Source organism: Lonchura striata, chromosome 1, assembly GCF_050655825.1.
Source record: "Lonchura striata isolate lonStrDom1 chromosome 1, ASM5065582v1, whole genome shotgun sequence".
NCBI lineage: Eukaryota > Metazoa > Chordata > Aves > Passeriformes > Estrildidae > Lonchura > Lonchura striata.
The window spans coordinates 112776559-112794285 of NC_140703.1; the positions used below are offsets into that span (position 1 = coordinate 112776559).

General features: G+C 41.5%; 1 long non-coding RNA gene across 14 annotated transcripts in view; it reads right to left on the reverse strand.

Moving 5' to 3' along the window:
* LOC110475696 (uncharacterized) overlaps positions 1-17727 on the reverse strand; it is a 338194-nt gene that overhangs the window by 89887 nt on the left and 230580 nt on the right. For 9 of the 14 annotated variants that reach the window (XR_014957036.1, XR_013339538.2, XR_014957035.1 and 6 more), the window contains one exon: positions 15476-16725. The exons of 1 other annotated variant lie outside the window; for it this stretch is intronic. This is a non-coding gene — a long non-coding RNA (uncharacterized LOC110475696). Of the gene's footprint in view, positions 1-15475; positions 16726-17727 lie in introns of those variants that run through there. 4 more of the 14 variants (XR_014957042.1, XR_014957038.1, XR_014957041.1 and 1 more) reach the window with 1 other exon arrangement.

The following is a 17727-nucleotide window of genomic DNA, read 5'->3' on the forward strand; positions in this document are numbered from 1 at the left end:
CACGATGCAGAAGCAGAGATGTTAGGAAGAGGAGGAAGAAATGAATTTTCTCTTTTCTCCTCTAAAGAACTCCTTCCCTGTCAATATTATTAAAAAAGGAAAGATTGTAAGCACAGATATAAATAAACACGCACCATTTAACTAGAAAGTGAGCAAGTCCATGTTTGTTTCTTTTCCTTTTGCGAAAACAGGTGATCTAGGTTTTGAGAACCTTTTTATTTAAAAAAGCCAAACAAAACAAAGAAACAAACAAAAAAAAACCCCTTAAAATTTAATCCTCTTTGATAATTCCTCTTAAGGTATCCCCTATTTGCCTGTTTTAGTGAAAGTGGAAGGGCTGTATTAGCATGCTTGGCTGAAAATGCACTTTTTCCCACCACCTTATGCAAGTTCTGGTACCTGCTGTGACTGATTCACAGCATCAGCGTGCAGGAAGTCCCTCTGTGCTCAGTGTTAATATACATAACACACGTCAGCTTCCACAGGCACTGAGCTGCTCCTCATTTCCACTGGGATTGTTGGACTGCATCACCTCTACATTCCAGCTCTCTGTAAACATCTCTTTTTCATGTATAAAACATCTCCTTTGAATGCTCGCAGTGTCTGATCACAGAAGCCGAGCTGTGCTCAGCATTCAGCTCTCAGGGAACAGGGCTTGTCAGACACAATGATGGGCAGAACTGTAACATTTGTGTTTCCAGCGCTGGGTGAAGACAGGAGCTCTCCACCACCCATCCACAGCCTTGTAGGAAACACGGCACGCTGCTGCACATTTGTGTAATGGAAGAACTGCAGCTTTTATCTCTTCTTGGGGAAAAGCTTGTTAAGGATACAAAATTAATATTAATTAAGGAACAAATAATATTAAGGTAAGGTCTTCTGGTGTTCCACTTCATCAAAAAAATCCCTATATATGGTCTTCTCAAATATTTTTTTAAAAGATAGACTCACAAATACAAGAAGTTGACCAATTTTAGCATCACTTGCTGCAGCTCTGCTGAGCTGCTAAAAGCAAACATGACTCAAGACCAATGCAGTGCTGTTGTCTGCTAAAGTAAGAAAAGCAGAGTTCTGCTGTTGCCTCTATGGCACTTGTGAAAAGGAAGTCTTGTTAGACTTTTATCAACATAAGTGAAACAGCAGCTTGAAGAAGGATTTCATTTGCTCCATTTCTAAATCAACTTTTTCAGACTACGGTGACATAAATATACAGTGGGTGAGGGTGGGGGAGGTTTGGGTGGGAGAAGGGGAGGATGGAGGAGGACAGGGTTTTATGCCAAGAGCTGAATCATAACCATGTGAGTAATTTTGGTGGTTTTTTTTTTTCGTAAGGGTATGAATCAAATTAAATTTGTTTTGCTGTGGGTGAAGGAAGAGAGAATATAATAGCATGAATCAGAGCTATCATCAAATATGTGGCACAGACTAAAAATTAATTACAATTACTGCCTTCTTGTAAAAAGTTTCTGCTGCAAGATGCAGCAATTTTGTTAATCAATAAAATCCATTTAAAAATTCACAGGAATTAAAACCTTTCAATTACTTTCCTCTTCTTTTTAATTTTTTCCCCTATTATAACAAGGAAAAGATGATCATCTTTGAACAAAATCTTTGTCTTTTAGATGCCCTTTTGCTCCAGCGGTAAAAAGACTACTGCTAATAATGAAAATTAGATATTAGACTGCATGTAGTCTTTTCAGTCAGAACTAGCTCAAGGATGCAAGTCCAGGGAATACACAATTTACCACCTTAGCACAGAGCCTTTATTAGGCAACCTAATAAAGACAACTTATTTAGTGAATAAGCCAAACAGAAAAACATTCAATATCCCTTTGTCTTTTCCTGTAAGAGTGAGATAAGGTCATGGAGAAATGAGTGTTGAACACTGGGTTTCTTACACTTTGGAATAGCCATTTAAATATGAAACACTGGGGAAAGCTAAAGGGCTTAGACCATAAAACCTCTTTTTAAAGAGGCCAACACAAATACTGGGGAACAAACCCATGCATTATTAATTACTAGTTACATAGATAACTAATGATATATGTACTTTTGTACTAGTAAGGAAAATACTACTAGTAGGATTTTGATAACTAAAAAGTTTGCCTCCAAGCTTCTAGGATGGAGAAAATCTTATTTAATTCCCTGTCTGAAAAACACAATAAAGCCTCAGCAAGGCATCATTTGGAATCAATTCCTCCCCCTAAACAACTCCAGATCTTTCCCATAGTAATTCTCTTGCACGTGCCCAGTAAAACTCTCTGTATAAAGGACGGGTGTACAGCATGTTCAGGAATTCAGCTGAACCACGAGCCTTAAGGACGCGATTCCCAGACAGACAGAAAACTTCTGTCGAGCCCACTGCAGCTGCTGTGACTTTCCAGTGCTGTGTGTGGGGGCAGGAAGAAAATGGAAGACAATTCCCTCAGCCATTCTGGAAAACCCCCTTTGACCATCTCAAACATGAAGTTGCTGGCCCAACAACATCCTTGCTACCTCGTGGAAGCTGTTCCTCCTTTTTTATCAGCATCACTCAGTACCCAGGTTCACCCAAGCCTCTGCCAGGTAGGACAGAAGTCCGGACAACTTTGCAGATTCAAAACATCCCATGTGGATTATCCCAGCCTTACAGCATCTCAAAGTCTCACCTCACATGCAGGACGTGGGAGGGAGAACAAAACTCAGAAGACGTCTCTGACATAACCACCCAGGACTGAAGGATTACTGGACAACAGCACAGGCTGGAATCACTCTCTAAAACACAGCAATTGAAACTCTCCAACAATCGTTAAAAATCCCTCAAAACACAGTAATAGAAATTCTCCTACAAGGAGATCAGTGTCACATTGGCAACCAGTATTATTGTCGTATAATAAGAATATACAAATTTTTTTCTTTATAGTCACAACCTCAAAGAAGGCAAATGTCCCCTCAGTTGCCTCAATACAAAAATCACTGATGTTCCCTAACTTTACTTGCAATGAAGAATAAGCTCCCAGTAGAAATAAAATGCAAGTTGCCAGAAGTTAACCAGAGAAGATGCTTAGTATCTCTTCCTAAAGGATAAATCAGCATTCTTACCATAGCTGTGGTCATCTTTATTTATTACACAATAGATTACCACAGGCCGTGGGTTGTTGGGCTTTTTTACATTTCTGGTTAAATTATTTCTCAACTACTGTGTAGAAACCAAACATCTCAAATGTCCATCCTCCTTATTTTGGCATACAATGGCAGAGCTTAGTAGGGACTTTTAACTGTCCTAGAGATGATATACACCACCTGGTAAAGTTAATTCACAGCTTTCCATGGCAAATAGCTGCCGTTTCTTGCAGGTGTTAGAAAGGTACAGAAAGGAAAAGAAAATTTTCTTTGGCAAAAAATTTCTCTAAACCAATATTGATCAGAGCAGTAACATTCTCAACCACTAAACAGAAAAGTTCTTACACTTCAGTCGCAGATATTAATGTTTTAAATATTATTACTATATACAATATAATTTTGTATATTTTAGCTATGAGGTTTTTAAGTAGCTGCTAGAACAGATCTTTTCTACCAGCTCTTCTCAACCATCTCAGTGACAAAAAGAGCCTTGTATCTAGGCACTTGGCTACAAAACCATATTAAGAGTAGAGAGTAACTTTTATCCAAGTATAGAAAATAATATACTTATGCACTTAGCAAAATTTTTAGGGATTTATCTAAATATTACAGATTTTTGTAGAAAACCTCCTGTAAATGCAATGGCTTTAAATTAGTACACATATTATTACTATTTATTTACTTGAATGGCTTAAGAAATATTTCTGAAAGTAGCCTTTAAAAACTGAAATTCTGTTTGGTTTCAAAAAAGTCCACACATCCTTCACATTTTCAGATTTGCTGGAACAGTTCAAGAAAAGATGATAGGAAATTCCATTTGAAAATGCCAACACTTGAAAATACAATTTGAAGCATGGGATGGGAACATGATCAAGAACCAAGAACAAATATTTCTCCACAATTACACATTTTGTTTCTCCAATCCTATGAAGAAAAGCTAGAGGAAGGGGAAGTGTGTGGGGATGTGAAGAAATCACAATTGTAGTCAGGAACGTAACACACCACTCACAATAAAATATATAACTTCTTTCTTGCAGAACCCATAGGCACAGGGTGGCCATGGGTACAAACCATTGCTTGCCCTCCAGTGCAATTTTTATTCCTGCCCTGTTAAATTTAAAAAGAAGTCCAGGATTATGAGTTTTGGTGACTTCATAATGGATGCACATGCGAGCTTTTAAATTAGCCTGCGATTCTGAAACCCATTATCTGAAATTTGTTTCAAGGCAGGCTTTAGGAGAGAGAAATTTCAGCACAGACAATCCTGATCTGGCACCTTTTACAGAGCTAACAGGAGGCATTTGATTTGCATGGATTAGTGAAGCCAGTGCAGGCTGATTCATGTGCCTACAACAGCTTCTGCACCCCAGAACTGCATCCAGAGGAGGGTCACAATACTAATCAACGCAAAATTAATTTCACACCTCCTAAATTACAAGGCAAGTCTTATCAGTGCTAGACTGCGAGCTTCTAGGGGCAGAGACAGCCTTGTCTGTGTCTCTTGCAGAGCATTAATCATGCTGTGGGTGCTCACGGCTAATAAGACAGACATAAATCTATTCTGATGTGGTTTTTTGCCCCTTCAGACTCGAGGAGAGTCACACACACACAGAGACAAAATCTTACCTCTCTACCTAACAATACACTAATGTGCCTCATTGAAAAAACAAGTCCTGATAGGAACAGAAAGGCTTTGTTTTTGTTTATGCCACCCAGACAGAGTCTGTGGCTATACAATGCAAATAGTTGGCAAAACCTAAACCGCAAGTATGCAGCAGCACTGTGAGTAATAAAGATAATGTTTGTATTTTGTTTATGAAGAGCCCTAACCAAACACTAAAGCAAGCGTACCGAAACCAAACAACACTCAGATCTTTAGAAAGACTTCAGAGGATCCAAATGATATAATTTAATCACTTTGTTCTTTAACAATCTAAACATCACTTAAAATTTACAAGCAGTAATACTGTGTAAGTTCTCTGAGATGAAAAATGGGATGCAGCCAGTTGCCTTTTTCTGCCCCAACTATTAAAGTTCAAACAAATCAAGCCCTATTACTGAGGGGAAAAAAAACCAAAACAAAAACACCTTACAAAATTCCCTTGCTCCTAAGGTTGAGAAATGCTGTATTGCTCAGCCAGCATGGAATTCCTCCACCTCTGGAATCCTGTGAAAGTATGTTGCAGTTACTTCACTGTGCTGAGTAATCTGCATACAGCTTTGACAACACACCTGTACTTCTGTGTGGAGTGCATGTTAAGAAATGTGCAAGAATGAAAAAGAAATGTATTCTATACTTTAAAAAAAAAAAAAAGAGAGAGAGGCTGAGGTAAGACTTCTTGCTAAAAGATAAAAAACAGATAGAAAACCTAGGATCCTACTGGTTCCTCTCCACAGGGTGCACCAGAGGCAGCCTGGACACCTGAGCATGACTGTCCCTGAAAGGTATTGAGCAAAACTGCCAACACGTACTTTAAAAAGCAGAGTCTGGTCTGTCATACCACTCCTTCCAACCCCTGTGTGTGACATTAGTGATCAAAAGAGCCAGCCCAATCAACTCTGCAAGGAGCTGCCCGACAAAACATGGGGAGCCTCGCTTGGAGAAGTCCCAGTAAGACTTCACCTAGAATTGAGATGCAGAACAAAGCAAGAATCAGCTCCTCCCACAGAGGAGGAGGCACTTCACTTCCTAACCCATGGTTCTGAGCTTCCACAGGCAGCCCCAGACCCCTCTGCAGCTGCTGCCAAGCAAGATTCAAAACCAGGGTTGACAGGTGACCCAGACCTGCTCAGGTGCTTAAGCAGGGATAACGCTGACCTCTTGTTACCTGCCTGAATGACCAGGTCTGGGTACATCACCCCATTTTATGGTAAATGCTTTTTGCATTTCCCTTGGATGCTATGACATGACTGTGGCCAAGTCTGCTTGGGCAGAACCTTTTCTCTAGCAAAAAATGACCACTAATGACATCTTGAAGAACTACTTTGCACACATGTGGAGAAGATCAACAGAAACATTCTCTTCCAAGCAAAAATCACTCCAGCATTACTAAATCTTCTACTCTAAGATGGCTATCTTGTCCTAAGGAAAATCTTCTGGTGATCTGGCTAGGCAGGACTTGGAGAAAGAGCAGAGATTGCCTTATCCTCATGTTATCCACCCTGAAATCACCACTGTGTGAGAGGCTGTGTTGGCTGAGTCTTTGCTTACAGGGTTTCTCAGGGAGAGAATTGGCAAATATGGCACTGGCAGATAATATCCCTTGTCTGATTATCACCCCCACACACTTAGGGACAATTGTGAAACACTCCTGTGGAAATCCTATCAACCTGTAGCTGGAAAGACCAGCATGGGATGTGCGTGTGTGTATGTAGCAGGGATCATCAACAGCAGAGCAGCAGCTAAAGGGAAAAAAAACCCAAACTAAAAAAACTCTAAACCAACAAAAACCCACCCAAAAAAAGAAAGCTCCAGAAGCAGTTGACAGGTTCACATGGATGAACATTCTCCACACCTAACATTTCCTTCCTCTTATGCACCCACCTGCTTTGTAAAGGGAGTTACATCACAGCCATTACTATAATTAAATGGGCACACTGGGAGCTCTGCACAATCTTTTCAGTGTTTGTCTGGCCAATACTCCCAAAAGTGGCACCTTGGTAACTCCTCATCAAAGCTCTTTAAGCTTCCTGTTTGCTGAACAGCCTGAAGATCCCATTCATAGATCTCTGCTGGTAAAACACATGTGAGCAGCTACTAAAAGCCTCCAGGAACAGACAAAAAGTGATCAGCACATCTTCCTTCCTTTATGTCACAGACATCATCAGCTCTGTTACTGAATGTCCCTTGCCCCAGCACCCAAATTGCTCAATTTCATGAGGAAAATCCTTTGGTTAAACCCTTCCCAAAGCCAGAGTGTCCCTGCACATGGAGCATCAGCACTCCCAGGGCACTCTGGCTGCACATGCAGAATCTACACATAAGGGAAGGTGGCACATTTATGTATTCCTGGATTTCTGCTTGCACCTTCCTGCCCCACAGCAGCCCTCCTGTGACACAGATGCAGCAAAGTTTGGCAGGATTTTTATACCCCATGCCCAGGAATCTTTTGATTTCCTGCAGGCTCCGAGTGTCCTGCACTTAGGTCCAGGACAGCTAACCACTTAGACGCCTCCACAATTAAATATTCTGGGAAGCAGGTTAGGTTAAAAATACATTGTAACAAACATCTTAAAATATGTCTGCTCAGTCGAGCCTGAAAGGCAAGTGGTGCTGGAGCATTAAAGTATTCATGTTCACAGGATAGCTTAAAAATATCTGATTTATTGTTCTTTGGCAACAATGTGTCTAGAGATAATCAACCACTCCGACCTCTCCTACACTGAATAGACCGTACAATATCATTCTCACGGAAATACAGTATCATTTCACTTTTGGATATCTTGTTCAAAGTATGAATAGTTAGGTTATTTTCTCATCTGAATAAATGATATAAAACCTCCGGACATATGGTAGCATTTGTATGCTTTTAGGCAAGCAGTGATAACTTTCAAATGTTACTTCCCCTCCTCCTCCTCCTCCACTACATGAAACAAATATACAGGAACCCATTTAAATCTTAGTGACAAACACATTTAAGAGAGACTAATTCCAGTTAAAGTTTCCAAATGTCAGATGAACATGTTAAATAATTACACCAAATAAAATGAAGAGCAGATGAATTCTCATTCTCATCATTGGTTGAAAAAGTGCCCGTATATTTCCAATAAGGATTGCACAACTTTATGAGACAATGCTTGTGCCTAAATTAGCAAGGAACAAACAAGTGTCAGCTCATACTTACATGGACATCTGACAAGTATCATTCATGCTAACTCAACAGTACCAGATTAGAGGATTGCTGCTGTCTCATTCAGTTTTTGAGTACCAATCCACAACTGCTTCACTTTTTCTAGTTTAAGATCCATAGCAGAGCTCATTTCTGAATAATGGCTACAAACTGTGGACTAAGGCTTGGATTTCTCAGACGTGAAAAGCCACAAAATTCATAAATGAAGGTATGGCACCACACATGTCAAGGAACTTAATTAGGAGGAGAAGTCATCTCCAGGAAGAATTTGGACCTGTTGCAGCAAGTCCAGAGATGGGCATGAAGATGATTATGAGGGTGGAGCACCTCTCCTATGAAGAACAGTGGAGAAAATTGGGATTGCTCAGCCTGGAAAAGAGAAGACTTTGAGGTGACCCAGTTTTGGCATTCCAGTATCTGAGGGGAGCTACAAGGAAGATGGAGAGGGACTATTCACAAGGACCTGGAGTGACAGGAGAAGGTGGAATGCATTCAGACTGAAAGAGAGGAGGAATAAATTCTTGACTGGGAGGGTGGTGAGGCCCTCACACAGGTCACCCAGAAAAGTTGTGGATGCCCTGGAGGCATTCAAAGCCAGGCTGGACAGGGCTCTGAGCAACCTGGTGTAGTGGAAGGTGTCCTTGCCCATAGCAGGGGGTGTTGGAACTAGATGGTCTTTAAGGTCCCTTCCAATCAAACCCGTTCTGTGATTCTAAGCCTTTGCCTGCTGTGCTCTTTGGAAAAACAAAGGTGCATTTTCTCCAGGAGCTTTTTGCATTTACCAGCTTCTCTCCTATTACTGAGAAACACACATGCCCTCCCCAGAGCACGTAGCAGAGTCGCACTGGAGTGGTTCAGGTGTCCTCTGACTGAATGCTGTACTGTCATCCATTATTACTCAAGGCCACTCATAACATGCATTAACATTTATAAAGCTGGAATCTATTCAGCCTATCCACCCAATAGCTGACTAACTGGATGTTATTACTCGAAAAATAAATCTCACAAAAAGGGAAAACAAAATAACCCGGGTACACAGAATAACCCACTCTATGCCTGTATTTTCTCTAACACAAGCATTACTAATACTGAATAAATGGACTAGTATTTAATCTGTAACAGCTTCTAAGCTTCTCACAGGACAAGAAGAGTGAAGACTACAAAACTAATATTATTTTGCACTTTCATAACTGAGATGAAAACTAAATAGGCAAGTATTTTCTACTAGTTAGGGGTTAACTAGTTAACTAGCCAACTAATTGCTACTTCTCTATATTAAAAAAGGTCCTGTGTGCTTCAGGGGGAAACAGGCACCAGTAGCAACAAGCTGCTCAGCACTTTTGTGCCAAATGCTCACAAGACTAAACACAGAACACATCCAGAGCTGTGGCAAGTCAGGCTCTGGAAACCTAAAGGTGGAAGAAGCCATCTTTCACCACCTTTAAAAAGAGTAAACTTTACACCAAAATGTTGCTTATAAGGGCTTTGCTTGCAGCAAATACAATGTAAATTTACCTGAAGTTAATTGGAAACAGTAAAGGTTGCACTCCTGCATGGGGCTGGGCAATGTCAGGTCAATGCACAGAACCTTTAGGCGCTGCCCAGAATTATTCCTGCTCCTGGAGCTCAGTGGGCTCTGCACACCCTGTCCTGGCTGTGTCTTTAAAAGGTGTTGGAGAAAGCGCAGCCGGGATCCCGCAATCCCCACCTGCCCCTGGAGTGTGGCTGCAGCTGCCCTGGGAGCAGCCCCCATCCCCTCACATCCCATCCTGTCACGTCCTGATCCATCCCAATCCAATTCCATTCCATCCTATCCCAATCAAATTCCATTCCATCCCACCCCATCCCATTCCATTCCGTCCCATCCCATCCTGTCATGTCCTGCCCCATCCCAATCTGATCCCAATCCAATCCCATTCCGTCCCATCCCATCCCATCCCATCCCATCCCATCCCATCCCATCCCATCCCATCCCGCTCCCTCCCGGCACGACCCCGCTTGGTGCTCGAGGTCCTTCCCATGGGTTTGATGCACAGGCAGGCCTTGCTTGTTAAAACCTCTTCCAGTTAAAGACCTAAACCAAAGAACCCCCAAAAGCACACCAGCCACGGCCACCCCCAGCCAGTAAATCCCCACCCTGACTTGCTGGGCTGAACTCTCCCTCCAGACAGAGAGGTTTTTTTGAGGGGGATTCCCCCCCCCCCCTGTTTTCAGGAAACATTTAGATCAGTGTCTACAAAGCATTCTTCTTCAGAGACTGATGAGAAGTTCTAAAAAGAGCTTTGTCTTCAATTACGAAGAACATTCAGCTTTTGCTCGTAATGTATGTCCCATATCAGCCAACGCTTTGCACAAGTGACCACAGAACAAAATGTTCAGTGAAAAAGCTTTAACTCTATGGCTTGTTTTTCTTCAGAAGGAATTTGGTGTGACGAACAGGTTGGGCCATGGGAAAGGCTCATTACATCTTCAGAATTCTCACAACAGTTAAGATTTCTAATCTCACAGCAGTGAGGCTTTTTGATTTTAGTGAATCCCAGCAATTATTTTCTTCAGTATTCTTTTTTAAATATACACTGTCCTATACATTTTTCAGATGGAGTGGTTAATAAGAGGTCCCACATAGCCATTGCTCAGAACCTCTGGTACAATTTGAGCATGAACAGATTAAAATACAATTAAAACCATAGTTGCCTCTTTCCAAGATTTATTGCAACACTTCAAATCTGGCCACTCCTCAGGAGCAAACTTCCTGAGAATGTTATACCCTGCTCCAAAAAGCAGCAATTCCCACCCAGTAGGAAGCAGTGGGCAGTCCTGGAAAAAAGCAATGAATTTGTATCACAGATTAAATGTAGAGATTAAAGGATTAAAATTTTCTATCATGTAGTGCACACTTGGGTATTGAATAATTACATAAATGAGGAGAAAACAGTTGTAAAAGCAGGTCTTGAACTTCTATTGTTATGACAGACAAGATGTGCCATCAAAATAGGTCTCTATTTTTAAGGGAAAAAAATTCTAATGAGAACAACACCTTGAGCAGTGTCACTGTGCAGTAGAAACTACATTAACTTGTCATAATATATTGCTTCTGTTGGCATGATTTTCAACTGAATAACAAAATAAATATGAGCTTCAGAATACACAGTATTACTGAAGTACTTGGAATGCAACACCTGGGGAGCACCCCTAACATGGATTTTCTGATGCCTCTTGTTAAAATGTAAATGATTGCCACCCTCAGTTGCAGGTCACTATTTTGGGATTTACCCATTTTCTTGTCTTACAAATGGCAAATCATGCCACTGTTTAAAAGTGCACGCTCACAAATTAATTCCTCAGAAAAGGTGATTCAACATAAAGCCAGCTATGATCTGAGTGAATGGGGAAAAAAAACCCTAAAACCCCCAAAACTTATTAAGATGCCATTTGCTGCATTTAAATTGCAGCCTTTTTTAATCTTCTTCATTTCAGTCACATTCTGCTTTCTGTGAGCAGGTACTGAGTCCTGATTTTGCTGAAGAGTTTTGGACAAATCCCATGCAAGCAGCTCCACATGCCTGGTTCCTTCCACCTCTCTGAGCACCGCCTTTTATTCTTAAGATGCTCCAAAAGTACAGAGACATTTTCAGATCAAGGATAGTTCCTTGCCTGTGCCTTTTCCTCACTGAACTGACTGGATACTGAGTTTGTGGAACTGAGGTTTAGAGCACATGGTGCAGTGACAGCTCTCAAATGAAATGTGTGTTGTGGTAGGACTTTCGCTTCTGAATAATCATTCATCACAAAGAGTGATTAAGTGTCAGAGCTCATGACTCTTTTAGAAGCTTATTACTACTATCAGTGCATATAGCAGTGAAGGATGTTTTTGGGTTTTTTTTTTTCCTTCTCAACTCCTAAGAGGGAAAGCGAAATTGATTTGGGAAGTAGTTCATGTATACTGATATTAAATATTAACATGAAGCACTTGATTTAGAAAGCTTTGGGTATTTCCAACATTTTGTTACAGTCTTTGTTACTTTTGTTACAAAGTTCACAAACAGCCTTTCCGAGTGATTCAGACATGTAAAAAAATCATTCTGCTTTTGCAGCAAGGTTGAATCTGCTTTGCTAACTCTAATGTCACATTTCAGTAAACAGAGACTTCTGAAGATTCTTTTTTCTTATTATTTCAGCATATTATCAATTTTCATAGAGGTGAGTGTTTTTAGTATATCTCTCCAGAGTTCCAGAGTATTAATCACCATTTACAATGTATTATATCACACAACCTGCACCAATGCAGAAAAAAATGTGTAAAACCATAAAATCATAGAATGGCCTTGGCTGGAAGGGGTCTTGAAGACCACATAATTCCAACAGCCTTCCATGAGCAGGGACACCTTCCACTAGACCAGGCTGCTCAGAGCCTCACCCAACCATGCCTTGAACACCTCTGGGGATGGGGCAACCACAACTTTCCTGGGCAGCCTGTGCCAGTGCCTCACCAACCTCACAGTAATTAATTTCTTCCTAATACCTAATCCAAACTCTCTTTCAGTTGGAATTCATTCCCCCTTGTCCTGTCTCTACACGCCCTTGTAAAAAGTCCCTTTCCATCATATCACGGAAAAGCGAGAAACATTGAACTTGCTGCAGTTGCCTCTAACAGTCCCTTTTTTTCATTTTCCGAGGGTGAGAAAACAAAAAAGGCAAGGAAGTGGTGGAGTTCTGTGGGAATCCAGGGCTTCCCTCTGGCTGCCCTGGAAGGTCTGGGACCCTGGCAGGGGTCAGGAACCCCCCTGGACAGAGCCCCCAGAGACACTGGCTGTGATCTCTGTCCATGGAAGAGTTTTCAATCTTAGAGGGTGAATAAGTGTGGCATGGGTGCAAAAATAAAATTTTAGGATTCTAGATAAGGGGTCCAAAGGGGACAAGATGGAGGAAATTGGGTGTGTCTTGTCCTTTTTCTCCTTCTTCATGCCCTCCATGTCTCACTGTGGTGTTGGCATTTTTCTGTTGGTTCAGGCTGGGGACACACTGTCCAACGTAGGTGACAGATATTGGCACGTTATTGTCAATCCAGCCCAGGGAGTTTCTGGTATTTAATGTTTGTCACATCCCACTGAGGGCAGAGCCCCACACGCTGCCCTGCAGGACAGAGCTGGGCAGGGCAGCAGAACATGTTAGAGATAAACAGAATAAACAACCTGGAAACAGCACAGACCAATAATGGCTTCTGCTTTGGCAGCGGGGCAGAAACAGAGACTTTCTACAACCTCAGAATCATCAATACCTCAGATTCTGACAGAGTTCATCATTTGTTTCTCAGCTGCTCCCCCGAGCCAGCGGGCGGTGCGGTCCCGCCTCCTGCCGCGAGAGGGCGACAGCCGCGCTGCCCCGCCCGTTCCCAGCCGCGAGCGCGAAACGGCCCCAAAAACCACCCAAAAAACACCCAAAAACCAACCAAAAACGCCTCCGAGAGCGCCCCAAAGGCACCAGGAGGATCCACCAGGCCACAGCCAAACCTCACGGGGTTGTCCAAGCGTTAGTATGCAAGTGGAGCCTTAAGGGATTCGCGTGAATAATACCAGAAAGGTCTAAAGCCTCTTAGTGCTGCAGGAGTGGAAAATCCCATTTCAGACGTTTGTGTTCGTAACTAGGAAAGAGAGGAGTGAAGGGTTTTGGTTTTAAGCAGCTAAAGTGCTGTCCAACTGCAAGACAAGATGTAGCACTTAAGTAATGACTGTTTCGGTGTCAAGGCATGTCCTAAAATGTACAGAGCTCTTAACAAATTGTTAACATTGGGGTCTGCCCCATATCTAGCAAAAAAAAAAAAAACAAAAAAAACCAGCAAAACAAAACAAATTGTTTTATAAAATTAATTATAACAACATATGATAAAATGTATAGTAAAACAGTTCATTACAATAAATATTCCATTAAAATAATTGTGATTCAACTTTCTTGAGGTTTTTTTGGACATTCTTAGACCAATTTTATTTATGAAAGTAAGCATCTCTGTATTTAAAGGTGTTAAGAGTTCATGTTCTTGCAAGTTTACTCAGTACAGCTGTTGAAATCTTTATTCTTCTTCCACTGCTCTAAGGAAAATTAAATGCTGCAGATGTATAATGCCATATACACAGAATCAGTTCCTCATTTGCAGGGCGAGTTATTTATTTTTTCCTACTGATCTTCAGGGCAATCATGTTCATTAGGCATTGCCAGGGTTAAATAAACATGACCTAAAGTGATCACAAGTCAGAAGTTATGTGAAAGAGATATTCTCATGTCAATAAGTGGAAATCTAGGAACTGCACTTGAAATATTTCAAACAAATCCCTCTCTTCAGATGAAAACATATTAAGAACACAAGTGAAAAGGAAGAAATAGACCTGAAACTAAAACATTTCCTGTCTCTGAAATATATTTGAACTAGACAGTCTACATTATTAAAGATGCTAATGGTCACAGATAATCAATAGGTTAAACTTCATAAAATAAAGGAAGCAAAACCCAAAAACCAAAATAGCAACAAGACAAAAAACCAAAAACACCCAACCAAGCAAACAAAAAGGGAAAAAAAAAAAAAAAAAAAAAGAGAGAAGAAATGACTACTCTTATACTCTCTAAAATTTTTAAAGTTTTACCCATTCCAGTTCCACGTGTCTGACCCTCTTTCACTCCATAGCAGCAGCCCTGAGTGAGGACATGAACCCCTGGTGTGCCCTGGCAGCATTTCTGCAGCTGCAGCCCCAACCTGCCAGGAATTCCCCTAAGGACAACTGCAAGAAGCAGCTAAAGAAGATTTTCATCCATTCATAAAAGATCACTTTGCTTAAGATGAAGCCAATGTGGAAGGCTTGCAGGAACTTGGGGTGCTTTTGGGGCTATTTTCCAGACCCCCAAGCCCATGGAATTCCCAGTTCTTATGGGAAAGGGGGACACTGAACACCAAGTGCCTCATTGTTGGCCCTCATGGCAAGCAGAGGAGCCACTGCAGAGCAGATCCTGCTATCCAGAACCATCATTGCCTGGCATTGTTTCACCCCACCAAGCTTTCCTCACCTTGTGAAACCTCTCCTCCTCCCATCCCACAGAGAGGGAAAAGCACGACTCGAAAACCTTCAGCAGAGAACTATTGCCAAGGATTATTTGAAACTGAAGAGCGCTCTCTGTGCCATGATAAGTGCAAAACCCAACTTCACATCTCTTATCCCGTGCTGTAAATCCACTGTCACCCTCAACCTCTCTGATGCTTTCCATGCTTTTGCAATTACCCTCTCAGATTTCCACTCAAACCTGGGTTTTTCCTAAGGCATGCACACGATAAAGGTTCCTGAAGCCAACAGAAACGCTCCTCCAACTATCCCACAACCCCATTCCAGGGTCTCCTCCAGATCAAACCTCAGGCTATCTGAGCATCTAAGAACCAGTTGTTGTTACAAGACAATACCAACATCCCACAGCCAGCTTGCCACAAGCAGACACTTTTTAACAATGAGAAAAAGAGAAACATTATGAAATTAAACAAAAAATTGGAAAGTCACCCATCTTTATTATTCTTGTGTATAGCACCAGCCTCTTAGAAAAAGGTATGGCTCAAACAGTTTTTATTTAAATACTGCAAATTAGAGAGCATAAGCAATGCCACCAGTAAAACGTGGAAATTTGTATGACACATTTTCAAAATGAAGTTTTCAACCCTAGACCACGAGGAGTTTTTCAGAGCTGCAGGTGGGAGCTGGGAACACCTGCTTGCCTTTTTCATCTTAAAACACTCTGAACACATCTTTAAACAGGAGTAATTCAGAACTTCAGAGTATCTGAGCTGTTCTAGTAAGGAAAAACAACAGTAAGGAAGAAAATTTTGCGCAGTTATGTTTAAAGAGAAGAGAGTGTGGCACAGCAGCCACACATAAAACCAGTTAAACCCCACTTTTATCTGTCACACCCACCAGGCACTTTTATTCTGTACTCTTTCATTTACAGTAAGTGCACTTATTACTGGTTTTCAGTCTGCTTTCTTGCTAAGACATTATGTAACAGGAATTAAGGAGCCAGAGCTCTTTGAAGCATCCTCAGCACATCAGAAGACTCATTCACCAGGTTGTTAGACACAATGAAAGAAAAGATGCATGAAACCAAGAGCACAATCCTCCTCCCCAGTCCTCTGTTTCATCTCTCCCACCTATCTTTTAGGCTATGGTCAGCAGAGTTTAAAGAGCTTCAGCTTTGTGAATCTTTGGGGTTTTTTTAAAGACACATTTTACTACTAAAGTGTACAAAAGCAGCCACCCAAGGCAGAACGGAGTTTTTATCCTGAATTGTACTGGTCCTTTAACTTTTTATGACTCATAGTTCAAGTATTTGGGAATTCCCCTCTAAATATGAGTTTGACACCCTTGCATTATGGAAAGTTATTTTATTCAAAAAGTAACAAAATGAAATATTCATGCAATACCCTGGTCTATATTTAACACCACACAATTGGATTTTCCTTTTTTTTTTTTTTTTTTTTTTGCAATAAAGCTTCTAATTAAAGACAGATTAAAACAAAAATCAAGAACAAGGCTGAATAGTAGAAGTAGCAGCATTGAAAGAGACAATCAGTGTTACACATCCAAACAAGTGAGGATTTTTTAACTATTCAAACAATTTTAGAGCTGTTCACCTTTTTACCCAGACCCCCCAGTTGCATGTAAGAGTACACAGCTTCTCTCTTACCTGTGTGCTCAAGTCCCTTCTTGGTGGGCTGGCTACTCATCAGGGATCACCTGACTAAAGCCTGGAAAAAAATTAAAATAAAATCAGCTGACCACCCTTGCTCACTGGCTCGCAGCTTAAACACTCCACAGCACTTTGTCATGTGAGGCAGGACAGAACCAGCTGTCATTGCTTCAGAAAAAAAGGGAAATGGGCCCCTCTGTTTCCACCTCCTTCCTTCCTCCTCGCTCACTCTTTCCTATCTGTCCCTGCCTCCGACCTCCTCCCTTTCTCATTCTTCCACTTTGCTCATTCACTGCCCGCCTGGCTGGGGTCTCCCAGGGGAAGCCGCATTCCACAACGCACAAGCATTTCCCCTGCATCCCGAGGTTTCTCAACAAGCTGCCTACACATTTGTAGTGGAGGGGGAAAAAAAGAAATAAAATAAAAAAATAATAAAAAAAAAAAGAGGGAAGGAAAAAGAAAAAAAAAAAAGGGGAAGAAAAAAATAAATCAGAGAAAAGGCACCACATTCCACAACCCTCAGTCAGCCCTGGCAGACTACGAGACATTTTCAGTCACACAGCACAAAATGCATTAGTCAGAGCTGAAAGACCACACACTTTGTACCACTACCACGCTAACAGAGAATGGTCTGAGCAGAGCTACAGGAAAAAGGAAAGGAGGGGTTCCTATTGGTGCTTCCATTTTACATGGGGTGGTCACCTAAATGTATGAAAAATCCGCAGGAAAAGGCCCAAAGTTGACATTCCCAGCAGAAACAATGTGGACGTGGGCAGCGGGAAAAGCTCCCCGCTCACGGAGCCCGACCTTGGCCGAAAGGACTCCTCCTCCAGCAGGATGTGCTATCCCAAAAACTGCAAGGCATTATCTAAATCAGAACTTCCATCTCCCCAATGGTTTGTTCATAGGAAATACAAGCCTAGAAAAAGTGAAAGTAATACTGCATGATTCAGATTCCCCGAAACCACATCAACTTTCAGTTCAGCCTTCTCTCTTCTTCGCTGCTCCTTAGCAGCTCTGCAGCTTTATCCATCTATGGAGTTTTGTTTCCTCTACTTAC